Below are 15,375 nucleotides of genomic sequence, written 5' to 3' on the forward strand. Positions count from 1 at the left end.
ATACAGGGTACTTGCTTTTAAAACTAAGAAAAATTTGGAGTCTAGGCTACCTTGTTAAGATATTTTGAGGGGGCTTGATTTGGTCCATAACAAATTGGGGCTCTTGTTGGGATCAAAATCTCAAATTCCAGATTGGGTATACGATTATTGGACTCAAAGACAGCGAGTGAAGAATGTTGGTGTTCTCATTTCAGGTGATGCATTCGGTTGATTATAAAAGTGTGCATTTGTCTAGCTCCTTCAGTTATTAAGAGTTTACGAGGGGGTGGAAAAAGTCACTTCAGGAACTTTACAGGAATTGAGCAAGACAAAGCTTTAGGAATTGGCAGACAAGTTGGAGTTAGGGTGGCCTTTCTCTCTGTGAAAAGGGGAGATAATTGCAACATTAGCTCAACATTTACAATTGCCAAAATTGTCATCAGAATCTTTGGAAAAGACTAAAATACAATTGCAAATGAAGCAGCTTGAATTAATGGCAAAAGAAAAATAAAGAGAAAAGGAAATAAAACTTTGAATTATGAATGAAAGCAGAAGAAATCAGAAAGTGGGAATCGCTCTCGCAGTGGAAAAAGAAAAGGAAAGGAAGGCCCACGCAGAAGAAGGGAAAATGAGAAAGTGTTGAACTTTGGAGTTTGGAACTGAAAAGTCAAAACTGACTTAAAATAGCAGACATAGAGGCGAAAGGTAGGTGTCGTGATGACGATAGTGATGGAAAACAATCTCATCATAGCCAAAGTCTGTTGGGGCTCTATTTGAATATGCCCAAATGTTGCCTAAGTATGATGAGGAAGGCATATAAGCCCTTTCATTTCATTTGAGAAAGTGGCTAAACAAATTAAATTGTTGGTGATCAGGTGGATATTATTGATCCAAACAAAGCTGGTAGGTAGAACTAGTGAAATATTTACATCACTGTTAGAGGACGTATTTGAGAGAGTTATATTAACTGAATATTGTCACTTGTACCTAGGTATGGTAAAAAATGAATAATTACATCATGTTGTGGTGCCATCTTGGATTATAGAATAAATTACTGGCTAAATTGAATAAATAGCAAACTGAATAAATTAATATTAAATTGATATTACTAAAACTGAAACAACTTCAAAAGTTCATCTTTTTCTCTCCATAGACTTCAGCCTCTCTGCTTCTCCAGTCACTGCCATCTGACATCATCCTCAGGAAAAAGACAATATGCTCCATTTCTGCCACCACTGGTGCCATTGCTTCCTTGTCCATCATGTCCGAGATGAAGATGGTCACGTGGCACAGATCCTACACATACTCTGTTGCTGGACATTGACTGATGGGTCCTGGCTCCAAATCGACCAACGGGATCCTGGCTCATTTTCCAATGCCATCACCCAAGTTGGAGCATGGATGAAGATATATAGGGCCTCAACTTCCCCCAGAAGCTGAATGCTGCCAACTCTGCTGCTGCCATCTCGGAAGAATGTGCAAGGTAACCTGGCTAACTTTGGGGGATTCCTGATAAAGGGCTCCTGCCCAATACATCAATTTTCCTGCTCCTCAGATGCTGGTGTGCTTTTCCAGCACCACTGTAATCTTATCTTTGTCTGCACTCCAAACTTTTTCCGAATGTTTAGTCGCAGATAAGTCATGTATGACATGTCCAGCAAAACTCAACCACATCTCTACACAGTCCAGGCCAATACAAATGTTTTATTTATTTTGGCTTGAGTTTTCCTTACTCCCCAAGACCTCCTATTGAGAATTCATGTGCTACCTGTAACACTGAGCTTCTGGGAAGTACGTTGCGGTAAAAAAAGCCATCTTAAGTGCATATGCACTAGGGCTAGACACGTACAAACAACATTTTAAGAACCTGAGGAGGGAATCTGATCAGACTGAATAGAGTTTGAAAGGAGCAACAAAGTCACTTTGACAGGCGGATAAAAGCATTGAAAATAGATCAAACAAATGACATTCAGAGAGAGACGATTATCTTGGAGGAGTTCAAAAATTCACTTCCAGAAGTAGTGAAGACTCATGTGGCAGAACAGAGAGTGAAGTCTCCAAGATTAACAGTGGAAATGGCAGATAAAAAATGGGCAGAAATTCATCAAGTTGTATTACTGGTGGGTTATAGAAAAGAAGTGTTGCAGGTAGCACATGAATTCTCAATAGGAGGTCATTTGGGAGTCAGGAAAACTCAAGCCAAAATAAATAAAACATTTTGTATTGGCCTGGACTGTATAGAGATATGGTTGAATTTTGCTGGACATGTCATACATGTCAGGTCATAGGAAAACCTCAGGCAATGATAAAACCAGCAACATTAATACCTTTTCTTTATTCATTTGTGGGACTTGGACATTGCTGTCTGGTCAGCAATGATAGCCCATTCTTATTTGCCATTGAGAAGGTGGTGGTGAGCTGCCTTCTTGAATCGCTGCAGTCCACTTGCTGTGGATTGACCCTCCAGGAGGGAATTCCAGGATTTTGACCCAATGACAGTATATTTCCAAGTCAAGGTGGTGAGTGGTTTGAAGGGGAATTTGCAGATGGTGGTGTTCCCAAGTACCTGCTAATCTTGTGTTTATAGATGGAATTGTCATAGGTTGGAAGGTGCTGTCTAAGGCTCTTTAGTGAATTTCTGTAGATAGTACAGACTGCTCCAACTGAGTGCCAGTGGTGGAGGGATTGAAAGTTTGTAATTGTGGTGCTTTATCCTGGATGGTGTCAAACTTCTTGAGTGTTGTTGGAGTCCAGGCAGGTGGGGAGTATTCCATCACATTCTTGACTTGTGCCATGTCGATGGTGGTTAGACTTTGGGGTGTCACGAGGTGAGTTATTTGCCGCAGTATCCCTAGACTCTGACTTGCTCTTTTAGCCACCATGTTTATGTAGTGAGTCCAGTTGACTTTCCGGTCAATGGTAACCCCATGAATGTTAATATTGGGTGATTCAGTAATGGTAATATCCAGGGAATATCAACTGGTGGTGATAGAGTCTGGCATTTGTGTGGTGTGAATGTTATTTGCCACTTATTGGCCCAAGCCTGGATATTGTCTGGATGCTACATTTGAGCAAGGACTGCTTCAGTATCTGAGGAGTCATGAATGATGCTGAACACTGTGCAATCATTGGCAAACTTCCCCACTTCTGACCTTATGACAGAGGGAATGTCATTGATGAAGCAGCTGAAGATTGTTGGGCCTAGGGACACCACCTTAAGGGACTCCTGCAGAGATGTCCTGGAGCTGAGATGACTGACCCTCCACAACCATCCTCCTTTGCGTCAGATATGACTCTACCCAGCAGAGTGTTTGCCACTGATACCCATTGATTCCAGTTTTGCCAGGGCTCCTTGATGCCATACTCAGTCAAATATGACCTTGATGTCAAGGGCTGACACTTTGGAATTCAGCTCTTTAGTCCATGTTTGAACCAAGGCTATAATAAGATCAGGAGCTAAGTGACCCTGGCAAAACCTAAACTGGGGCATAACTGAGCAGGTTGTTGCTGAGCAGGTGCTGCTTTATAACACTGTTGATGACTCCTTCCATCACTTGACTGATGATGGAGAGGAGATTGATTGGGCAGTAATTGGCTGGGTTGGATTTGTCCTGCTTTTTGTGAACAAGATCACCTGGGTAATTTTTAATTGTCGGGTAGATGCCAGTGTTGTAACTTGAAGAGCTTGGCTAGGAGGGTGGCAAATTCTGGAGCACACATCTTTAGTTCTATTGCTGGAATGTTATCAGGGCCCATTGCCTTTGCAGTATCCAGTGCCTTTAGCCATTTCTTGATATCACGTGGAGTGAATTGAATTGACTGGAGGGACCACTGTGGTGCTGGGACCACTGGAGGAGCCCGAGATGGATCATCCACTCGGCACTTCTGACTGAAGCGAATGCATCAGTTTTATCTTTTGCACTGGGATCCACCATAATTGAGGATGGAGATATTTGTGGAACTTCCTCCTTCACTGAGTTGTTTAATAGTCCACCACCATTCACGACTGGATTTGTAAGGACTGCAGAGCTTAGATCTGATCGGTTGTTTGTGGGATCACTTAGCTCTATCTATCACTTGCTCTTTGTGCCATTTGGCACGCAAGTAGTCCTGTTTAGCAGCTTCACCAGTTGACACTTCATTTTTAGGTATGCCTGATGCTGCTCTGGTAAGCCTCTCCTTTGAAGCAGGGTTGATCCCCTGGTTTGATAGTAATGGGTGAGTGGGGGATCTGCCTGGCCATGAGGTTGCAGATTGTGCTGGAGTACAGTTCTGCTGCTGTTGATGGCACACAGCGCCTCATGGTTGCCCCGTCTTGAGCTGCGAGATTGGTTCAAAGTCTGTCCCAGACTTCAGCATGCGAGGAACCTTTTATAAGAGTTTTAAATAATTGTGTCGGATCCCTACTTAAAACAAAAAGTGAGAATCAGTACTTGTTGACCAAATTGGATGTGTCTACTAGATTTTTGGAGACTATTCCATTACGCAGTATCATTAACAAGAAGGATTGTAGAAGAGTTATTCAATTTTGTTTAATTAAATACGGACTACGCACAGAGATACAATTGGGTCAAGGAACATTGTCTGTGAGACAATCTATTTTACTGAATTTCTCTTTGCCAAGGGTGTGTATATAAGATGTTACTAAAGTGGAACAGTTGCTGTTTAGTGGTTAAAAAAATCTATTATTCTCTTAGCGTTCATTAGCAGAGGGATTGAATTCAAGAGTCGTGAAGTGATGTTGCAGCTGTACAGGACCTTGGTAAGGCCACATTTGGAGTATTGTGTGCAGTTCTGGTCGCCTCATTTTAGGAAAGATGTGGAAGCTTTGGAGAGGGTGCAGAGGAGATTTACCAGGAAGTTGTCTGGAATGGAGAATAGGTCATACGAGGATAGGTTGAGAGTGCTCTGCCTTTTCTCATTGGAATGGCGAAGGATGAGGGGTGACTTGATAGAGGTTTATAAAATGATCGGGGAATAGATAGAGTAGACAGTCAGAGACTTTTTCCCTGGGTACAACAGAGTGTTACAAGGGGACATAAATTTAAGGTGAAGGGTGGAAGATATAGGGGGGATGTCAGGGGTAGGTTCTTTACCCAGAGAGTGGTGGGGGCATGGAATGTGCTGCCTGTGGGAGTGGCAGAGTCAGAATCATTGGTGACCTTTAAGCAGCAATTGGATAGGTACATGGATAGGTGCTTAAGTTAGGACAAATGTTCGGCACAACATCGTGGGCCGAAGGGCCTGTTCTGTGCTGTATTGTTCTATGTTCTATGTTCTTAAGTTTTTTAATAGAGTTAAGTTATTGTAATTCTTCTTTTGTGTTTATTTAAACTATTGTGTAAGAATAGTGATTCCCTGGTGGTCTAGTGGTTAGGATTCGGCGCTCTCACTGCTGCAGCCCGGGTTCGATTCCCGGTCAGGGAAGTAAGTTTTTTGAGACGGCACAGTGGTTAGCACTGCTGCCTCACAGCGCCAGAGACCCAGGTTCAAATCTCACCTCAGGCAACTGTCTGTGTGGAGTTTGCACATTCTCTCCGAGTCTGTGCGGGTTTCCTCCAGGTACTCTGGTTTCCTCCCACAGTCCAAAAATGTGCAGGTTAGGTGAATTGGCCATGCTAAATTGCCCATATGTTAGGTGAAGGGGTAAGTGTATGGGAATGGGTCTGGGTGGGTTGCTCTTCGGAGGGTTGGTGTGGACTTATTGGGCCGAAGGGCCTGTTTCCACACTGTAAGTAATCTAATCTAATAAAGTGTGTTTTGCTTCCAGCCTGGTAGTTTGACCAATTGATTTGCAACCAGTATACAATGCTTTATACTTGCCTTTAAAAATAAAAAAGAGTTGGGGGTCTCAGCCATCTTCTTAAAATATGTTGAGGGTGTTTGCTTTGGTCCATAATGGCAAGTGGATTTCTTGAATTCTGTATAGAAATATCATGGGAGCTCAAAAATGACATTTCCACATGTGTTTCACAACACATAACAAACCAAATGACTACACTTCCATATCCAAAACAATGACATTAAAGTTTACAGCCATTCAGTGCTTCTTTGAAGTGTTTCAAGCACAGCTTGGAAAATATGCTTAAATATGCAGACTCCCTCACTGATGTTACCTTACCCACTGCTCTATTGTATTCGATCAAAAAGTGCCAGCTACATCAGATTACCTTCTCCCAGTGAGAAGGGTATATTACTGTTCTTGTGGTAACAATGGCTGAAGTTCAATTCATTACATCAGACACTTTTATGTTTGTTTTCCAGCGCTCAAGATTACACCAGCACAACCTAATCACTGCAGAATTATCACCAGCTTGCTTTAGCATGCGTCATATTAGATACCTAGAATATTTTTAATTAGGAGGTAGACATGTAATTAGATATATGTAAAAAGATAACATACCAATTTTATGGTGCTATTCAGAAGCCTTATGTAATTAAAAATTCATGTAAGATATAATTTTTGATTTAGGCATGTGGCAAAATTCCTACTGTCAGCTTCAAGTGGTTAAGTTTGCTTATTAAAACGTTATTAAAAAGTTAAAATGTTAAAGTTTGAAAAAGGGCATGAGATAGTTTTGGCAAATAGAATTAAGGAGAATCCAAAGGGTTTTTACAAATACATTAAGGACAAAAGGGTAACTAGGGCAAATAGGATCCCTCAAAGATCAGCAAGGTGGCCTTTGTGTGGAGCCGCAGAAAATGGGGGAGATACTAAACGAGTATTTTGCATCAGTATTTACTGTGAAAAAGGACATGGAAGATATAGAGTGTAGGGAAATAAATGGTGACATCTTGAAAAATGCCCACATTACAGAGGAGGAATTACTGGATGTCTTGATTTGAATAAAGGTGGATAAATCCCCAGGACCTAATCAGGTAGATCCTAGAACCCTGTGGGAAGCTAGGGAAGTGATTGCTGGGCGTCTTGCTGAGATATTTGTATCATCGATAGTCACAGGTGAGGTGCCAGAAGACTGGAGGTTGGCTAATGTGGTGCCACTGTTTAAGAAAGGTGGTAAGGACAGGCCAGGGAATTATGGACCAGTGAGCCTGATATCGGTGGTGGGCAGGTTGTTGGAGGGAATCCTGAGGGACAGGATGTACATGTATTTGGAAAGGCAAGGGCTGATTAGGGATAGTCAGCATGACTTTGTGCGTGAGAAATCATGTCTCACAAGCTTAATTAAGTTTTTTGAAGAAGTAACAAAGAGGATTGATGAGGACAGAGTGGTGGAACGTGATCTGTATGGAATTCAGTAAGGCGTTCAACAAGGTTCCCCATGGGAGACTGGTTAGCAAGGTTAGATCTCATGGAATACAAGGAGTACTAGCCATTTGGATTCAGAACTGACATAAAGGTAGAAGACAGAGGGTGGTGGTGGAAGATTGGTTTTCAGTCTGGAGGACTGTGACTAGTGGAGTGCCACAAGGATCAGGGCTTGCTCCACTTCTTTTCATCATCTATATAAATGATTTGGATATGAGCATAAGAGGTATACTTAGTAAGTTTGCAGGTGACACCAAAATTGGAAGTGTAGTGGACAGCGAAGAAGGTTACCTCAGACTACAATGGTATCTTGATCAGATGGGCCATTGGGCTGAGAAGTGGCAGATGGAGTGTAATCTGGATACATGCGAGGTGTTGCATTTTGGAAAAGCAAATCTGAGCAGGACTTGTACACTTAATGGTAAGGTCCTAGGGAGTGTTGCTGAACAAAGAGACCTTGGAGTGCAGGTTCATAGCTCCTTGAAAGTGGAGTCACAGGTAGATAAGATAGTGAAGAAGGCGTTTGGTATGCTTTCCTTTATTGGTCAGAGTACTGAGTACAGATGTTGGGAGGTCATGTTGTGGCTATATAGCACATTGGTTAGGCCTTCCTGTTGAAAAGATGTTTTGAAATTTGAAATGGTTCAGAAAAGATTTACAAGGATGTTGCCAGGGTTGGAGGATTTGAGTTATGGGGAGAGGCTGAACAGGCTGGGGCTGTTTTCCCTGGAGTGTCAGAGGCTGAGGGGTGACCTTATAGACCTTACAAAATCATGAGGGGCATGGATAGGATAAATAGACAAAGTCTTTTCCCTGGGATCAGGGAGTCCAGAACTAGAGGGCATTGGTTTAGGGCGAGAGGGGAAAGATATAAAAGAGACCTAAGGGGTAACCTTTTCATGCAGAGGGTGGTATGTGTATGGAATGAGCTGCCAGTGGGAGTGGTGGTGGCTAGTACAATTGCAATATTTAAAAGGCATTTGGATGGCTATACGAATAGGAAGGGTTTGGAGGGATATGGGCTGGGTACTGGCAGGTGGGACTAGATTGGGTTGGGATATCTGGTCGGCATAGATGGGTTGGACTGAACCCATCTGTTCTGTACATCTCAATGACCCTATGATTCTAAACATAACATCATACTGTATGCTTGCCTCTATACATGCAGAGAGAATTCATATTCACATGCAAGGTTAGGATGAGAATTAGTGAATTTGCAGCTACCCAAAGATGACTGAATGCCAATACATAAGTAGGGATGAGAATTAGGACGAGAATGCTGTAGCCTCCTCTCTCACACACACATTCCATTAAGTCCCATTAAAACATTGAAGGTGCTCTCTGTTATATTGTGTGGCACTAAAGTTATGCTAAATAGGATAGTCTGTAAACAGATCTAACAACTTGAAGGTGCTCTCTATTATGTTGTGTGGCACTAAAGTCATGCTAAATAGGATAGTCTGTAAACAGATCTAACAACTTATTCATGAGACACTGTGGGGCATCAGCAGCAACAGTATTGTGTTCAGCTACAGTTTGTAATCTCATGGCTCAGCATATCTCTCACAGCACTATTATCATCAGGCAGGGATCAATGAAGAATGCAGAAGACCATGCCACTAGCAGCACTAGGCATACCTAAAAGTGAGGTACCAACCTGGTGAAGATACAACATAACATTGCTTGCTGCTAAACAGCAGAAATAGCATGTAATAGATATGGCTAATTGGTCCTACAACCAATGGGTCTTATCTCTGCAGTTCTGCCACATCCAATTATGAATGAGTGTGAATAATTAAATCACTAAGAGGAAGTAGAAACAAAATCCCCAATCTCAATGACAGGGTAGCCCATCATGACTATCCTGGAGAATGGATTATGGACTCAGACTCTATTTACCAGCAAATAGAGTCCATGTGATGGATGGAAAATGAACTTGAGCTGTTGTTGTTGAGGCAACACACAGATATAGCAGGAATAAAAGAAAGATTTAAGAATATTAAAATCACTTTGATTGCAGTATCTTACGAGCTGTCATTGAGGCAGGTCGTGCAAGACACAGCAAAAAAAATCACTATCATGGAGACACTGTCCAGTTAGTACAGGAATGCTCCTCCTGAGTGGTCCAGGTAATGGAATGCATCATCAGTAGATCAATGATGACCCTAATGGATATGTGACCAGCTTTGAACTGCTGTTTGATATTTTCCTGGAGTTGCACCCTGAAGTCATCAGCTGGGTCTCCTGGGGGTATGAGCCAGCCCTGGAGAAGATGCAGGTGAGGGAAACTTGACATCACAGGTGAGTTATGTAGAGTGAAACATCATGACAGCTTCTTGGACTATGCGTGCAGACTTGTAGGCATTATTGCCTGTGGATAATAAATGAACTGGATATTCATGAAATGAGAGCACTATTTGTTCTGAAATCTACTAGAGGATGTCAGGAAGCTCTGAGTGTTACATGTGTGAAGTTGATAGTACCCTAAACCCAAGGGAACCCAGCAATGGCTACAAATTCAATGGATGCTTGGCCTTCTGTGACAATGGTGAACTATATAAGCAGCTATGCATTCATGAGAAGACCATCCATGAATTCAATAATATACTCGTGAGTAGTCAAATTACCAATACTACTCAAGATCCCAGCTACAGTCTGAAAGGGCCACTGATGGGAAGTTCCCTACAAAGCTTTGCAGCTACAGATCTTCCTACAGGAGGTGGCAGTTGTAGGTGACAGTGTCCCTAGTGATATAAGTACATCTGTGATATTGGCATTCAGTCATCTTTGGGTAGCTGCAAAGCCTTCAGTAAACTCTCTTGTAGTGACTACGCAATGGCACCTATAACATTGACTCCTATCTTTAGAAGTTGATTGATATTCCATAGCTGGACTCCATGAGCTTAGACTCCCTATCTGGCATGCATTCTCCTTCACGTCCTTTTCTTCCATCTTTTAGGCAGTAAAATCAATCTGGCTACTGGATTTAACTGACTAAATATTCTGCGTTGAGATAGTGAAATGACAACAAATGTTAGGAAATAAATATTTGACATCTTTTTGGGCTGATACCTGGCAAAAACCAGTTAACAGTCAGTAGTCAGAATCTGGGAATTTTGCAAGTAGCTCACCTCTTCATTCCTTACAGTCTATCCACAATCAAACATGCAAAATTAATGACTGTGGTGTAATACTGTCCATTTGACATGATGAAAACAGCTCCAAGAACACTTAAGAATACAAGATATCTCTACCATTTCGAAAGCAATGACAGCAGGCATACGAGAACACCACCCTGTCTGAGTTCCATTCCAAGCCAGATACTATACTGATTTTGAATGTATCAGTGTTCCTACCCTGCTCTTGGATCAAATCTTTGAAATCCCTTCTTTTCAGTACTGTGGAAGTACTTATACCAAATTGATTGCAGGGATTAAACAAGGTTGCTCATTATCACCTTCAAAAAGTCTACCATCACAAGCAAAATATCTGGCCTCACCAGTGATACCTCAAACCATGGATGGAAAAAAAACATAATAAATTTGAACAGAAGTAGAGGCAATGGACTTTCTTAATTATTCAATAGGATAATGACTGCACTTCTACTTCAATTTCAGTTTTTACCTAATCCCCATATTCATGAAATGAAATAAAGAACTGTGGTGCAGGAAATCTGAAATAAAACAGAAATTACTGGTTAAATACTGCAGATCTGACAGCATCTATGGACAGAGAGCTGAGTTATGGTTTTAGGTTGAAGTAATCTTTCTTCAGAACAGAATTTCTCAAGCAATTTCTGTCTTTGGATTGTTTCCCTAGATTCCTTTACTTCCTAAGATCTATCAATCTCTGTCATGAATAGTCTTTCACTGAGCATACCTACCTCTGAAGGCCAGAGTGGCAGATGGAATTTAATTTAGATAAATGTGAGGTGCTGCATTTTGGAAAGGCAAATCAAAGCAGGACTTGTACACTTAATGGTAAGGTCCTGGGGATGTGGTTGCAATAAAGCAATAACGATTCCAACTATTCTACTCCAATTTACCTTCCTATGCTTCTTGTGTTTATTTTTCAATCTCTAACCCTCATTGGTTGAAGAAATAAATTGTTAATCCCATTGTTCAGTTGCCCTCATTGCACTGTTATTAGCTATCATTTCTAGCAATTGAGTGGGCAAAATGCCAAAAGATAGTATATCATTTGTCTGAAGATGTTATTTTGAAGACTACAAACTAATTTGGACTCAGAAAAGACAAACTGCGTAAAAATACAAGGCCTCCCTTCCAAAATGGAAATGAGAAAAAAATAAATTGCCCTTTGTGCTATGAAAGGAATGACTTCTTACAATTCAAACATTCATTGAAATCTATGGCAGTCTCAGGAAGACATTAACAAATGCAAAGTGCTGTACATTGTCAATATAGCTATGACAGACAAACCAACCCAAAGAAGTTGTATGGAGAGTTGAAAATGTATGGAGAGGTTCCAGTTTTTTTTTCAGTAGTTAACAGAGCACTTGGCATCTGTCTCTCACAGAAACAGCTGGAGAGAAAAATCATCAAGGGACTGAGAGCTAAGAACTTGCAATAATTGCAACTTCACTCTAACTAACTGCATCCAAGAAACTTATGAATTCACATTGACTTGGCTTAAATCTTATGGTTCAATGATAACCAAAGGACACTCAACCAAATGTTCTTTCAACTTTCTTACCCTTTAACTGTGTGTATATCCCCAAAGTGCCTTCATGAAGGCCATTTGCTCAATATTACTTCTTTTATTATTTTCTTCAGGTTTAAGAGTTAATGAATTCGCTATTTCTTAAACTCAAGAAAACCTTGTTGATTAGCTCTTTATTGCCATAGCAAAAATAGTTAACTACGTTTTTGATTATGTTATGATCCCAGAAAATGGTAATAATAAATAAGTCTATCAAATGGAGACCTGGCTTGATGGACCTAAGTTTTTATTTCCTTTTAGTTTTTATTTTGTGGTAGTTAGTCACTGAACAAATTCGCAAGATGCTGCCAAAGTACTTTTAACAAAATGACATAAAAGGTATATTACATCAAAGGGAAAAATACACAAAGAAGTTACACTGTACAATAACTGGGTCACATGGTGGCCCAGTGGTTAGCACTACTGTACCATAGTGCCAGAGACCCGGGTTTGATTCCCGATTTGGGCAACTGTCTGTGTGGAGTTTACACATTCTCACCATGTCTCTGTGGGGTTCCCCTGGGTGCTGTGGTTTCCTCCCACAATCCAAAGATGTGTAGGTGAGGTGAATTGGCTATGTTAAATGGCCCACAATGTTCAGGGATGTGTAGGTGCATTGTTCAGGGGAAATGTAAAGTAATTGGATAATGGGTCTGGGTGGGCTACCCTTTGGAGGGTCAGTGTGGACTTGTTGGATCAAATGGCCTGTTTTCACACTGTAGGGATTCTATAATAATATTTATCATAGAATATTTAAAATATCAGAAATAAAGACTCAACACTTAAACCCTGAAGACCACCTTACAGATATTCACACCTCAGTTATCACACTAGTTAGCTATTCAGTTGTTTTTTGAATTTTATTCTTTCTGAATTCTAAACATCTTCAGACCAAACACACAGATTCTTCATGCAGTTGAGTCCAGTAGATTTTTGGCAAGTCTTCTTACTAATTTAGCATTTCATCCTCTAGTGTTTAGGATCTATAGACCCAGATTCACTGGCTTTCTGATGTTGTCTCTGAAGCAGTTCAAGATTTCTTCTCTAGCCCTGGTGGCTTTTGAGACTGCAATTGACAGCAATTCTCATCATGAATCTTCATCCCAACTGGAAAGAGGCATCCTCTCATACAAAAAAGCCCTAAAATTTTCTGGATATTAGATGAGTATTGTTGAAAAGAGGCGAGCTATTTTATCCCTTCTCACTTGATTATAGCCAAAAAAGATTAAAACCTACCATGCATGAACAAGTGGAACTAACATGGCACAATATAGGATGCCCTGCTCCATCCAAATCTGGGTCAATGTTTATAATTTTAAATTGTGTTGTAGCCTCATTCAAATTCCTTCACAACTGTAAGTTCTCACTTTTCATGAATTCACAAATTAATTTATTTGAAAGGTGAACATAATGACTCAATTGATCTCCTTCATTTATCTTTGAAGGTGATACCTTTGCTTTCTTGAAAAGCCTCCACATTAATTTGGAATAAACATTTTCAAAGCTTACTTATTGGAAAATGAAAGAATTTGATGCAGAGCTATGATGACCAAATAATTACTCCTTTTAAAGCTAATTTTTTTGATTAAATTCTCACTCAAAGTACATTCAGCATAATGAAAACTGACACTATCTCCTAGAATTAATGTGAATATTACAAATTGATCCCAGCGCTGCTGAGTCCAATTTAGTTTTATTTTCTGCTACCCAGTGTTACTGTATTTGGGGTTGAAGAGTATAAGTTGTCTTTTCCTATTTGTTGAGACTGAATGAAGGATGGAATCATTTGAAAATAAATTTTCATCCAGTATAATATTTGCCCGTAAAATTAATAATTTCTTATGCTCATCTAATTGGAATCATTAATGTAGAAGATTTCTGCTTTTTTTTGATTTACTGAATTTATTGCAGATAAAGTACTGTTTTCTTTCTTTGTCTCCTGACTTGGACTACCATGCAGTTCAAAACTCCATAAGCCAAGAATGGTGATAACAAGTCAGAGATCATTCCATCCTCTTTCTAGGCCTCAGTGCACCTCAGCATATAAGTACAGGAGTACTGTCAAGCATTCTCAATCAATTGTGCCAACTGGGAATTCCAACTTGTTCTCCTTCAAACGTCCCACCATCTTTGTTACTAGTGTCCATTCAGTTCAACTTATACAAAAGACATTAAGCAGCTTTGGAATTTACTGGACACCACAAATACTATAATCTTGAAAATATCCCATCTGTAGTGCTGAAGATCTGTGAGGTGGCCATCTACCCTAGCCACATTACCTTGTGACAATGGAATCTACTTATAACCTGAGAAATATTCCTGTTAAGCTCAATTCAAAAAAAGAGAAACGCCAACTCAGAAAATTATGGACCTATCTGACTCCTGCTGATCTTCAGTAAATTGATGGAAAGGGCATGTTCAGTTCAGGTTCCACTCAGCTCCAGACCACCTAGAGTCATAGAGATATACAGCACAGAAACAGACTCTTAGGTCCAATTTCGGGCAAAAGCCATTTATCAGGAGTGAAGGGCTTTTACTTGAAACATCAACTCTCCTGCTCCTCGGATGCTGCCTGACCTGCTGTGCTTTTCCAGCATCACACCCATATCTCTAATCTCCAGCATCTGCAGTCCTCACCTTCGCCTCTTTGGTCCAATTTGTGCATGCCGACCAAATTTACCAACTAGCCCTCGTTGGTAACAAAGCCACATTTGACCAAGTGTGACCATCAGGGAGTCCTAGCTGTTCTTGTGTCAATGGAAAATAGGGTAAAAACTCTCCAATACCTGAGTCAGATCTGGAATGTAAGAAGATGATTAGATTAGATTAGATTCCCTACAATGTGGAAACAGGCCCTTCAGCTCAACCAGTCAACACCGACCCTCCGAAGAGTAACCCACCCTGAACCATTTCCCTCCGACTAGTGCTCCTAACACAATGGGCAATTTAGCATGGCCAATTCACCACCCCCGCATCTTTGGACTGTGGAGGAAACCGGAGCACCTGCAGGAAACCCACACAGACCCGGGGAGAACGTGCAAACTCCACACAGACAGTAACCCGAGGCTGGAATTCAACCTGAGACCCTGGTGCTGTGAGGCAGCAGTGCTAACCACTGAGGCCACCATGCCGCCCATAATTGCAGTTGTTCGTAGTCAATCATCTCAGCTCCAGGAAATTTCTGCAGAAGATCCTCAGGATGGCTCTAATGTAATGAGAGGTACGTCGGGTTCCAAGTAATCGATTGTCATAGAGGACTCTCTAGTCCAAGGTACAGACAGACGTTTTGTGGCCAGTAGTGAAAAATCAGAATGGTGTGTTGCTTCCCTACTACCAGGATCAAGAATGTCTCAGAGAGAGTGCAGAATGCTCCCAAGGTGGAGAGGGGCCAGCAGGAGGTCACTGTA

The 15,375-nt window shown here is 41.0% G+C and overlaps 1 protein-coding gene and 1 non-coding gene across 3 annotated transcripts in view; one reads left to right on the forward strand and one right to left on the reverse strand.

Annotated features, from left to right (window-relative positions):
• Positions 1–15,375, reverse strand: part of xkr4 (XK related 4) — a 506,923-nt gene that overhangs the window by 164,460 nt on the left and 327,088 nt on the right. The gene's annotated exons all lie outside the window — the stretch shown is intronic.
• On the forward strand, positions 5,335–5,406 carry trnae-cuc (transfer RNA glutamic acid (anticodon CUC)). The gene has a single exon. It is a non-coding gene; the product is annotated as a tRNA-Glu (tRNA).

The sequence above is a fragment of the Chiloscyllium plagiosum genome, unplaced genomic scaffold (assembly GCF_037043375.1).
Source record: "Chiloscyllium plagiosum isolate Xiang-an unplaced genomic scaffold, Cpla_swu_hap1 HiC_scaffold_4, whole genome shotgun sequence".
In the NCBI taxonomy this organism is placed as follows: Eukaryota; Metazoa; Chordata; class Chondrichthyes; order Orectolobiformes; family Hemiscylliidae; genus Chiloscyllium; species Chiloscyllium plagiosum.